This window comes from Panicum virgatum, chromosome 3K, assembly GCF_016808335.1.
Source record: "Panicum virgatum strain AP13 chromosome 3K, P.virgatum_v5, whole genome shotgun sequence".
NCBI classification, from domain to species: domain Eukaryota; kingdom Viridiplantae; phylum Streptophyta; class Magnoliopsida; order Poales; family Poaceae; genus Panicum; species Panicum virgatum.
In genome coordinates this window covers 279,717-292,019 of record NC_053138.1, presented here as the reverse complement: position 1 = coordinate 292,019, position 12,303 = coordinate 279,717, and the positions used below count along the sequence as shown (strand labels likewise).

The 12,303-nt window shown below is 41.5% G+C and overlaps 1 long non-coding RNA gene across 1 annotated transcript; it reads right to left on the bottom strand.

Moving 5' to 3' along the window:
• Positions 1 to 2,961: 2,961 nt before the first annotated feature.
• Positions 2,962 to 3,618, bottom strand: LOC120700502. The gene is made up of 3 exons (XR_005685925.1): positions 3,508 to 3,618; positions 3,215 to 3,380; positions 2,962 to 3,141 (listed from the first exon to the last, which is right to left on the bottom strand). It is a non-coding gene; the product is annotated as an uncharacterized LOC120700502 (long non-coding RNA).
• Positions 3,619 to 12,303: the final 8,685 nt, after the last annotated feature.

Here is a 12,303-nt window from a genome sequence, read left to right as displayed (position 1 = left end):
CAGAAAGTGATTTAAATTCATCTTTAAGTTTATTAATCATGTGAGGGTCCAAGCCGCTCTTGACCGTGAGCACGGCTGATATATCAGTTTTACACTCTGCAGAGGTTGTACACTTTCACCACAATTCGCGTAAAAGTTCTGAAGAACTTTGAACCCAACCACGTAATGTGCTAGCTAGGCACAATACCACACTTCCGAGGTGTGATTGCATAGGGACGCTACGAGGACTTTACAAAGATTCACTAACCTATGGCAATCCGCTAAGGTTTCAAGTCAAAGCAGTCATAACACTGTCCTAATGAGGTGGTACCTTGCCAAAGGACCATTAAACAATACCAATTGCCCCAGGAGGACCGAGCTATACTCCGTCGATGCATCCCCTCTTGCCCTTTCGGTAAGATTGTCACAAGCTAGAGTCTCTAATTAATCAGCCAAGACCAGAGCCATATAATATTGTGATTGTACTGTTTTCTTGGGTGGTTCTCCATGTTCCAATTAAATCATCATAACACTCTTGGAAATAAGCATAGACAGAAAGATGGTTAGGGTCACTTGCCTTTCTCCAACGAAAATCTACTCTTGCTGCTCTTCAGCTTTTGCTCACTTGGAAAACTTGATCTTCAATCTTCGAACAATGATCCTTCTACTCGGAGCAATCAACGAGCAACCATACAAAGCAAACAAAAAGATACATCTAAGAACAATACACCAAAATAAAAGAAAAACTTTAAAAGAGCGTACTAAAGGATAAGGCTCGCTGCTACGATGACGGGAGCGCAAGAAATGCGGAAAACGGAACTAAAACGGCGATTCTATGGGACAAACGATGCTTCAAGGATCTAGTTGCGATTAACTATAGAGTTAAGAGCTAGCGGAAAAGATTTGCAAGACATAGAAAACTGTGCTCACAGAGGATAACAAGGTCATAAAGCTATCGCACACGTTGCAAGGATCACGTGAGCGCGACAATCGATGGAAACAGAGTTAAAACGAAGAAGTTATGGCTAAAATAGTGCACCAGGGACTTGTTTGCGAAGAAACAGAACTTCCAGGGGCTAGATTTGAAGAAAACAGGGACTAAAATGAAATTAAACCTAAACTACAGGGGCTAGCTTGCAAAACAACGCACTAAGGATGGCAGGTCCTATTTCCTAAAAGGTCAGGGTCTAAAACATAAATAAAAGGGCTCTTTTGTAAATACTTTTGAACTACACCAGAGCGTGGGTTGATTTTGAATAAACTGAGGGGTTCTTTTGCAAATATGCCATGGTTCACCGGTAAGGTTGGGATTGACTTGGGTCGAAACGGATCTAGACCGTTGGATCTAAATCCAAGGGCTGGGGCTAAAGGGGACGACAACCGGCGGCGCAGAGGTCCGGCGGACGGCGGCGCTTGGCCGGGGGCTCACCGGAGTAGGCGTTCTAGACGCCCCGGGCTCGATTTGGCTCAGTACTTGGACGGGGAGCACGAGTACGCCACGGCGAACTCGATTAGGGCATCCGCACGGGGTATTGGCGCGCGGACAGAGCTCACGGCGGCGAGCGGCGGAGCGGCAACGCCGATGAGCAAAACTGTGGGGAGAAAAGCGGGAGCGCGAGGAAGAACGGGTTGGCGAGCTTCACAACCTCGACGCGAAGCTACTGGGCGACGAACTCGTCGACGGGAAGCAGTGGGACGGCGTCGCGGCGGCGGGCTCCGAGAGCTCCACAAGGCGGCGCGGCTAGGGTTTCTTGTGGGGCGAGGACGGCGGCTGCGGCTTGGTGCGGGCCAAGGGCGCAGGCGCGTGCTACTTATAGAGACGGCGGGGCACCCTGGAGTGCGGGCCCAAGCACGGACGTCGGGGCGGGGCAGGACTCGGCCGGGAGTCCGATTCGAGCACGGGGAAGGGGATGGAGCTGAAGGCCGGGTCCCACACGGCAGTGAGGGGAAAAGGGAGAAGGTAGGGCGGATCGCTGGGCCGGGGAAGGAAGTGGGCCGACGGGGCTTCCTGGGCTGCGGGAGAAAAGAAAAAGAAAGAAAAAGAGAGAGATGGAGGGGTGGGCCGGATGGGCTGGAAACCAAGAGAGTGAGAGGGAAAAGCTTTCCATTTTTTTCCAAGAGAAAAACAAACACATTCAAATTTAAATTTGAACACAAGAATTCAAATTCAAACTGAACAACAAACAATAAAACAATGCATTACGGCATGAAATGCAACACAAACAAAACAACCTCGTTTAATTTAGAAGACAACCAATTATTTTTTATACTAAATTCCCTGTAAAGAAAATAAATGTTGGCAAAATTTTAAAATTATGAGAAAATTATTGAATTATTTTTAATTTTAATCACATCCAGAAATCCAAAAATTTCAGGGTGTTACAACTGGCCTCAACAAAAACTTTAAAATAAGATCTCACTTTAATATTTTTCGATCTCTTTACAGTAAGAAGCATTTTTGTTAAAATTTGAAAGCATATTATAATAACAAATCAGCAATCTAGAATACATGTACAAGCAATTGCACATGATTCAAAACAACATTGTTTCTTCACCAAAACAGGGCAAATCGAGATGAAATCCCTGCAAAAGTAGAATTTTACTTCGTAGACAGCACATCCACTTGAAATCTGATCTCATCGTTGTTTAATTGTACATGATAAAAGTTAAGCTGCAGTTGCCTTCATCTGCAAAAGTAATTAACAAAATAGTACTAACAGTGATATTTCTAAATTGCCTACATTAAATTACCAAATTGTCAAGAGTGAACAATAAATTGCTAAAAAATGCTACCAACAGTAATGCACAACGATATTACTAAATTGCCTATATCGTATTACTGAATTGGCAAGGGGTAGCCAATAAACTGCTTAGCTTCAATTAAAAAAACGCTAGCAGCAACGATGTACAAAAATAAACTACTAAGCTTCAGAAAAAGTGTTAGCAATACCAATGTACCACGATAGTACTAAATTGCCTACATCATATCACGATACACCAAACGGTGAACCAATAAACTTATACGCTTATACGCTTCAGGTGAAAATTATACAACTCAAAACAAAAAGACAAAAAGATGCGAAATCAAAACAAAGAAAGGCAACAGATGACCTCACCTTCCCGTGCACAGCCTTGCCAGGGCTCTCTGATTTCCGCTCCCCACTGCATCACATCAGAAACATTAGAAAATAAATCAAACCTGGCCATCAATTTGTGCAGCTAGTTGAGAATTTACTTGGGTGCAAGTTTTGAGATATAGTTGGTCCCTCTGTTCCAAAACTGGTCTTCTCTAGAGAATTTACTTGGGTTCAATGTCCTTCAGCTCACAGATCTGCTCCTCTCCCATGGCTGACTGGACAGTCACCAAAAGGTCCTTGCCCCTCCTCAAATCCATCCTTGATCTAAATAACGAAGCATTGGATTAGTAAGCATTCTTTTACAATCTTATCACGGATTAGAACCGCAAAATGTACTCAAATATGTGTTCTCCAATTGCTAAATAAATTTACTTCTAACTACTCAAAATACCTTCCAGTCTGCATTCATGTTCAATACTCTAGTCGCCTGCAATGTAATGCAAAAAAACAAACAAATTAGAGAACATTTAACTATGTAAGTAATGGAGGTTAAAAAGAACATTCCCTAATTAGTAGGCTGAAGAATTATTGCTTGTCTTAGCATTGCTAGTAGTTATATCAACTATTTAATGAAGGCAGCCATAAAAATAAATTGTAAGATACTCAAATAAAATTACTTAATGAAATATATTTTATGCCTAGATAGAACTATATTATTGCTTATTGGGAACCAATATTATTGCCTATATAGGACAATTTTTTGGGGAATCAACATTACTGCCTAAATTTCTTCAATTGCTTATTATTGCCTGCATAGGACAATATTATTGCCTAATTCCTCCTACACTATGTGGCAGTCCCGCCTAAATTAATCCGGCTTAAGTGCGCTAACCATCATCAAAACGACAATCAGGGTTAACACGCACTTAAAACGGAGTAATCTGGCAGTGCTGTCGGGTAAAATCCAGATTAAACCACTTGAAACAGGATCGACAAAGCAGTCCAGATAATGTAACATTCCACAAATTTTACAGTACAGAGTATAAAACTGAATTATTATTATTACAAACAGAGTTGAAATCATAAAGTATAACAGAGTTCGAGAGTGGCGGAAAACGAACGATAGTCTAGCGACGAAATAAGACGTCATGATGAAGCCCGTACATGACGTCATCCATCCTCAAATGTACCACCTGAAAACAAAGCCACAAGCAATGTGAGTATACTAATACTCAGCAAGGCTTACCCGACTAAGGGTATACTTAGCCCTTTATCTAGACATGCAAGGCTTTTGGCTTGAGGAGTTTGTTTGCCGAAAAGCAATAAAGAGTAGATCCTTAATTTCAGGTTTTAGCTTCCAAATTCTAGTTCAATTCAGTCCCGCCTAAATATCCTAGGGTGCTCTAACCATCATCACGACATCAGGGTTAACAACGGCACTTAAAACGGAGTAATCTGGCAGTGCTTGTCGGGTAAAATCCCGATTTAAACCACTTGAAACAGGATCGACAAGCAGTCCAGAGAATGTAACATTCCACAAATTTTACAGTACAGAGTATAAAACTGAATTATTATTATTACAAACCGAGTTTGAAATCATAAAAGTATAACAGAGTTCGAGAGTGGCGGAAAACGAACGATAGTCTAGCGACGAACAAGACGTCATGATGAAGCCCGTACATGACGTCATCCATCCTCAAATGTACCACCTGAAACAAGCCACAAGCAATGCTGAGTATACTAATACTCAACAAGGCTTACCCGACTAAGGGTATACTTAGCCCTTTATCTAGACATGCAAGGCTTTTGGCTTGAGGAGTTTGTTTGCCGAAAAGCAATAAAGAGTAGATCCTTAATTTCAGGTTTTAGTTCCAAATTCTAGTTCAATTAACCATTCTAGTTGAGCATCTATCCAATAGCATACATGGTGGGAAACGATTATCTTTCATCTTCCAACCAACCATATTCATCATCATCATCATCTTTCACTTCTTACTCTATGTGGTAAAAGGGTTAAGCAGCCCCAAACCGTGAGAAGCGGACGATTCGAATCGAATTTGTTAACCTGGCCAGGCAGACCTAACACACACGTATGGGAACCAAGTCACCCACACGACTTTTCCCCTTTCTTTCCGGGTTGTGGATCAGGGTCACCCACTTCGAGTACAAGAATACACGCCACTGTACGTTGGGTCGTGAGCCTCCTTGCACCCGCATGTGGCCGCATGAGAACAACGTTCAAAGAGGGTGAGAGTAAAGCCCACTCGCCAGGCCGATCAGGTACTTAAGCTTACCGATTACCATATTTCTCGGCATGTGGTTAGTACGTTCAAAAGCTTAACCACCACTACCACACACACTGCGGCCTTATCCATTTTCACTAAACAGACGGGGTATCACAAGTACCACAACCCCGCCCGTGAGCCTTATAGTTGTAGTATGTAATAGACATTCAACTCCTATAGTTCTCGCGAGTGACAGAAAATCACTCGACTTCTACCGAACCATTAGCCTAGCCATCTATCGACCTACCCATACTAGTGTTCAAGCATAGGTGCCTAGGATTATGCAGCTAAGGTTCCAAGCAACTCCTGTAAACTTAAATGCGCAAGTAGATAGAAACACTAATAAGTTGCATAAATTTAAAATAGATAGTATATACTCCGGGGCTTGCCTGGAAATAACACTAGGTCAGTGTTAGTTAGAGAAAACTCGCTCGGCGAACATCTTTCTTCGGTCGTGCACATCGGGACCCATCCGTCCATCTTCTAAACGTGTCCACCATTCACCGTCTTCTGGCTCAGCTTCAACATCACATCCTTCACGTGGTACATTTATCGTACCTAAATGAAATGCAACAATGCATATGTATGAATGCATAGTTTCGAGTTGCTCAACAATGTAGATGTTATTATTTTTCCTTCACGATAAAGTTGTAGTCCAACATGATGTGAGTTTGGATGTGAACTTCTTAATTAACATCTCCTGGGCAATCATTTATAGAGTAGTAATTTTATCTATACTAACTCATAAAAGAGCTGGGTGTGTTGCTTTTCTTTTATATTAGTACATAAAAAGCATTTCTACCCAAAAATAATTCTCCGGGCTAGGGAATGGAAGTTCTGGTAATGATCTTTTAACTGGGGATTGGATTCCTTAAGATGAGCTTGAGGTAAATTTTTCAGGATTAAAAGAGCTACACAGCAAGCATGAGAATTAAGATTCTTTTTCTAGGCATATATCTAACTAAAAATATACAGAGTAAACTACCAATTTTCAGTGGCTAAAATTTTACAAGAATTATCATGTACTGAAAACCAAGCTCTAGTAAAAATATGAGATTTTTCTAATAAAGGAAACTAGAGCTTTCGATTTACAAAGTTTATTCATGAATAAAACAAAAGGACTAGTTATACATTACAAAAAATTACCAAAATTTTTCTGTAGCATATAGAAATAATTGTAAGGTTGTTTTAAAAATTTCAGCTCAAGAAAACTAATTTAGAACCCTGTGAATTTAATTCTATTTAACATAGGCATAAACCAAGATCTAATGAAACATATATCTATATTTGTCAAAACATCCTCAAATTTTTACAGTAAGCTATTCATCTAGGGTGTAGCATATTGTACAAAAATCAGATACAGATCATGGGCAGAACTTGAGATACATACAAATATGGATTAAACTAATATTTAATATAGAGATACAAATATTGGTCAAATGCAAAAGTGGATGTAACAAAAGTTGTAGGTTTTTATCTAAGGATTCCAAAACATTTTTGTTTGCATTTTTATGATTTTTCTACGAATTTATAGGCACTTTCAAATTTCACTAATTTGGATTCAATAGTGTTCATGTCATTTTTCACTCTAACCCCTGAACTTTCATTTCTTTTAACCCGAGGTCCCTGGACGAACTGAGAATAGGGGAGGGTCTAACGGCGCCGTTTCCAGCGAGGTTCGGCCCCGGCGGCGAGGGGAAAGTTGGGGAAAAGGGAGAGGAGTTCGAACCGCACCTGTAGATGGTCTCAATGGGGGCTGAGGTGGCATGTGGCGGCCTGTCCGCGGGCGCCGGCGGCCAGCGGCGGCCCTGTGTCGCGGCTGCGCCACACCGACGAGGGGAAGGCGGCTTGGCTGGGCTGAGAAGCTTCACAGAGAGGCTAGGAAGGTATTGGGGTACTCGATTTGGGCCATGGGTGAGCGGACGGGTGGCGCCACGGCGAGCTGCTAAGGGGCGGCGGCCATGGCTCGCGGCGGCGGCGTTCCAGTGGGTCTGGGTGGCGATGGCCAGGCCGAGGAGCTGCAGAACGTCGAGAAGAAGCTCGCTAGGGGTTTGGTTGGGGGGCGAGGACGAGCGGAGGAGGGGTCTCCATGGGAGCAGAACGACGGCAATGGCGCCTGCGGCGCGCTGAGCGATGGGGAGGAGGGGGCTCGGCTTTGGAAGAGGCGAAACGGAGAGTAGAAAATGAACTTGGCTTTGTTGGATGGTTAAGCGGCGACGAGACGGCTCGACGAGGCGACGCGTGGTGGTGCCGGCGACGAACGACGTGAGCAGAGAAGGAGATGGAGTTGATGGCAGTCTCGTGATTAACTCGAAGTTCAAAACTCCAGTTCGTAAACTCTATTTTTCTCCCTATTCCAAAGGTCAAATGAAAAACTTTTGAATATCAAACTTGCTTAAAATTTCGATACCTACAACTTTCGTTTTAGGAAAAAGTTCATTTGAAAGATAAAATTTGAAACTTGAGTACATTTGAAAAGGTACTATATGCTTCGAAATTCAAATTTTTCTCCCATTTTTGTGTGGCATCTTGAAAAACTTTGAACACAAAAGTTGTTCGTCTTTTGAAAACCAATAACTTTGGTTTTGGGCAAAAGTTCGTTTGAGCTATATTTTAGAAATTATTTTCAAAGCATATTTGTTTAAAATTTGAAAGAGTGTTTAAAACCTTGAATTCTATGATTCATTTGACCTGTCATTTTATGTGCAAAATTTCATATACACATACATACACATGCATATTCATACATACACATATACTATTTTCCAAAAGAAATACATAATTTGAGTTTTTCTTGCTTATTAAGCATGAAATCATAATTAATATTTCTTGATTAGCATCTTAAAACTCTGGGATGTCACACACTATTGCCTGATTTAGAGCCAAGTTATTGCCTAATTAAAAATGCAACGGAAAGATATTCGTTGCTGTTCAATTTTTCTAACAAAAAGTCAAGCTGTAGGCCTACATCTACAGAAAATACTAGTAAAAGGTCAAATGAGATGAACAAAAGCACATAAGCTTAAATTCATTATGATGAATAAAATAAATAATTATTGAATTCACGGCCAAAAGCAAGCAAGCCATGATAAAAAAATGTAACCAACAGTTGCATCACTATAGCATGAAAATGACATCTGGTTGACTAGCCCCTAAAGTCCGATCACTACTACCGGGGATACAGGATTCTAGCGAGCAAAAATAAAGGACAGCTCCTCGTTTCTGGTCCGAAAATCATAAGCCACTTGGTGGATTTTTCTAGGACCTGAGCTAGATGAGCTAGTCAACCAGTGCTACTCAACTTTGCAAAAAAATGATAGCATATGTCCTACTGGTAGCAAAAAAAAAATGACAACCAAACTTTTATCCATCCAAATGATAGCATACATCCATTTGATAGCAACAAAAAAAACTATCTCAAAAACGCCTGAGCACACATAAGGATTAAAGAGAAGGTGCTCCAAATTTTGACAGTGATATCTCAAAATGCATTTCCTAAAAAATGCTGAACCAAAATGAATAATTTGCATATTCATTTAGCATAAGTTGACTACATGAAACCCAATAAATAATGAGTACGAACATTGAAAAATGCTAGAATTAGAATGCAAAAATGTGAAACTGAAATTAACAATTTACTTGATGATTTAGCAAAAGTTTTAATGGCCAAATCACATATTCTTAAGAGAACATAAAAAATGAAATAAAATGACTAGACAAAAGAAAGACATGATTGGTGTCAACCGTTGCAGAGGTGCATTAGACATCTCACCATAGGAGCCGACCTCCATGGCAACTGGAATGGCAGACTCCAGGAAGACCTGAAGTTTTGGGGGCAGACCCAAATCTCTCTGCTGGCTGCACCTTCATGGACATCACCTCCCAAATGCTCTCTGATTTTTTTTCTCTCCACTGCATCTAAAACATTAAAAAGAAAATCAAGCTATAGGATGGCAATGAATTTGTGCAAAGGGCTGAGCAAAATCACCGCATGAAGCAAAATCATCTCGAAAATAGCACGGTGCACAATCTCACCCTCACCTGATCGTTTGAAAGCAACCTCTTGCCACTATGCCTGGAACTTCTACAATTAGCAGCATAAAGTAGTAGAATCACCTAATTGAAATAGTAAAATTGTCTAGTTCAAAATAGTAGGATTGCCTGGACGAGAAACATGAAAAATATATTAAAAACAGATTTGGTCCTACAAACTATGGTACTAATTGCTATGCTATAGGATCTAGTTCTATGGTTCTACAAATTATGAAATATGTGTAATGTAAAAACTGATCTAGTACTTTGTCATATCATATTTATGTTGACTCAATGGATTTGCATCAAATTTCATGGGAGATGATCTTAAGCAGAATAGCAACACATCTGATTGAACTCTTCACTCCTAGTTACTGTTTAAGACCCCAAAATCAACATCACGATCTACACGGAGCTGCTATATTGGTGGCAGAATTGGAACATATAACTGTTTTTTTAGGGAAATGACCTAGAAAAAATGGGGGAGAAATTCTTACGCACCTAGTGAAAATATTCGTCATGCTCTTCGCTGCTTGTTGGGATGAAAACTTCAACGCTTGTGACTTGTCCCTGCATCCGCGCCTTCGTGCCGCGCCTTGCCATTGCCGTGCTCGCCGGGGATCCGTTCCTCCGCCGCGGCCCCTAGCTCCAAGCCACGATCCCCAGCTCCGCACCGCGGCCCTTCATCTATGCCTTCGTGTCACGCCCTGCCATCGCCATGGTCGCCGGGGATCCACGCCGCCGCCCGCGGCCCCTTGCTCCGTGCCGCTCTCCACGGCCGCCGGCTCCCGCACCGCGGCCCAGCATCCGCTCCGTCGTGCCGCACCGCGGATCCATGCCCCCCCTGCCGCAGATCCTCCATCAGGAGAGGGGGAGGGGAGGGTGGTGTGGGAGGGGAGGGCAGGGGTGGCTCCGCGCCTCCGCGAGCCCTCGCGCTGTGGGCGGAGCACCGAAAATTAGGGGGCTGGAGGCGAGAAGAAGAACAGCTCCATTGGGGAGTGAAGGTCGGCAAGTTGGGTAGGGGATGGGAATGGGATGGCCGGCGGGGGAGAGTGGAGATGCAGAGGACCGTCGGGTAAAGAGATAGGAGATGTTGGGGGATAATTAGTATGAGGTGAGCCAAACACAGCGCGTGGCTAGATAGAGCCGGCCGTGCAAATGAATTAAATTACGGCAGGCCGGTTTGAAGTCATTACCAATATATAAACCGGCTTTTTCTTTGCAATCCCAATGAGTATATATTGCATTTTGTAAATACAAAAACCAATTTGTTCAGTCTTTCAAAAGAAAACAATATGTACAGTGTGCAAGCATCCTTAAATATATGAGAAATTTTATTATGATTAGTTTCGCTAAATGGCAGTGATCAAATATACGAAATTTGCCACCGTGTATTTTCAGGCCCAAATATATAAGTACATCAGTTATCTTTACACACAGTGAAATGCTTGAACTTGGTTCGTAGTGTCATCTAGGTCCTCAACCTTCCAAACTGCACATTCAGACCTACAAACTTACTAATTATGTCACATGAAGTCCAAATTACCATTCTTAAGTTATAAAGCTGAAGTATTTTCTGCTGATGTGGGAGCTTTCACATGGGCCCAAATTTTATTTTTGATTTTTTACGCTGCACTCAAAGTTTGTCCAAAATTTTGTTTGAAAACTTTATGTCAAAATACTTATTTTTCCAATGTTTCCTCCAAAATTTATTATTTTCTGTTTTCTAATTGGTTACAAATTTTGTCATATAAGTTTCATTTTTCCTACAAAATTTTATACAGATATTTTGTATCTGAACGTATTTGTACTAGTAAATTTGTTATAATTTTTTGTGTATATATTTTGTGCATAATTTTATATATTTGAGTAAATTATATAACTTTCAATTTAGCATAAGCAAGTGTGATTTGGATCTCACTCGATACGATTGACAAGTTTAAGAATCCGAATGTATACTTAAATTTTGAAAGTTGGGGGAGCTGAAAGACTGCTCGAGCCAAGTTTAAGACCCGGAGGTCTAGCAGACTTGCACACACCTTGTTTATTTTCAAGCAACTGGGACTGCTCTGATAGATCTGCTGGTTGATCAATCAATAATACAATGGAACATCCGAACATGCAATCCATGCGAGAGAATATTATTATTACAGTCCAGGCGAGCTTACATATAGATAGATCATAGATAGATATACAGAAGCTTATTCTGCATGCATGTGATGGATCATGCATTATTAGGTGCTAATTACTAAGCAATTTGCATTGGACAACAACTAACATGGTCATTGCTGTATGCATGCTACGGGCGGCGCCGCATCGATGATCGATCCATCCAGCCATGCATCTATAGAGAATCCGATCCATCACTGTTTAATTTTGTATGTAGGTGAGTGCCCGGCGGTACGGTAGACGGAGGCAATCAAATCCAAATCAAAATCAAAATCAGGCCAAATAATAAATTAAAATCAGCAGCGGCAAACAGCAGCGTCATGGAAAGCTAGCAAAGAAAACCAGCTAATAATAAGCTAGGCAGCGCCGTGGGAATGGACACGTGGTCGTCCGATTGATGAGTCCATCAGCATCAGCATCTATCTGGATCTGTCCCTGACAGATACTTGTCTTCATTTAAAAATATCAGTTGCAGTGTAATGACAATACTAATTAGGCTGCTGCTGCTGCTGCTAGCTCAAACCAAATTAGGGTCGGAGTGTGACCTGAAAAAACAGCTGCTGCTTCTGCTGCATGTTTTCAAGCGTTCTTCCTTAATAATATATACAAAGATGCACAATTCTCTTACGTATCTGCTAACAACACACAAGTATAATTGGCTATACATATACTACGTCGTCATACATCAACATCTATTTGCTAGTTGCACTTGTATTTTTACTCATCCTACCACTACTAGAAAAAGTGCCATAGGCACCGGT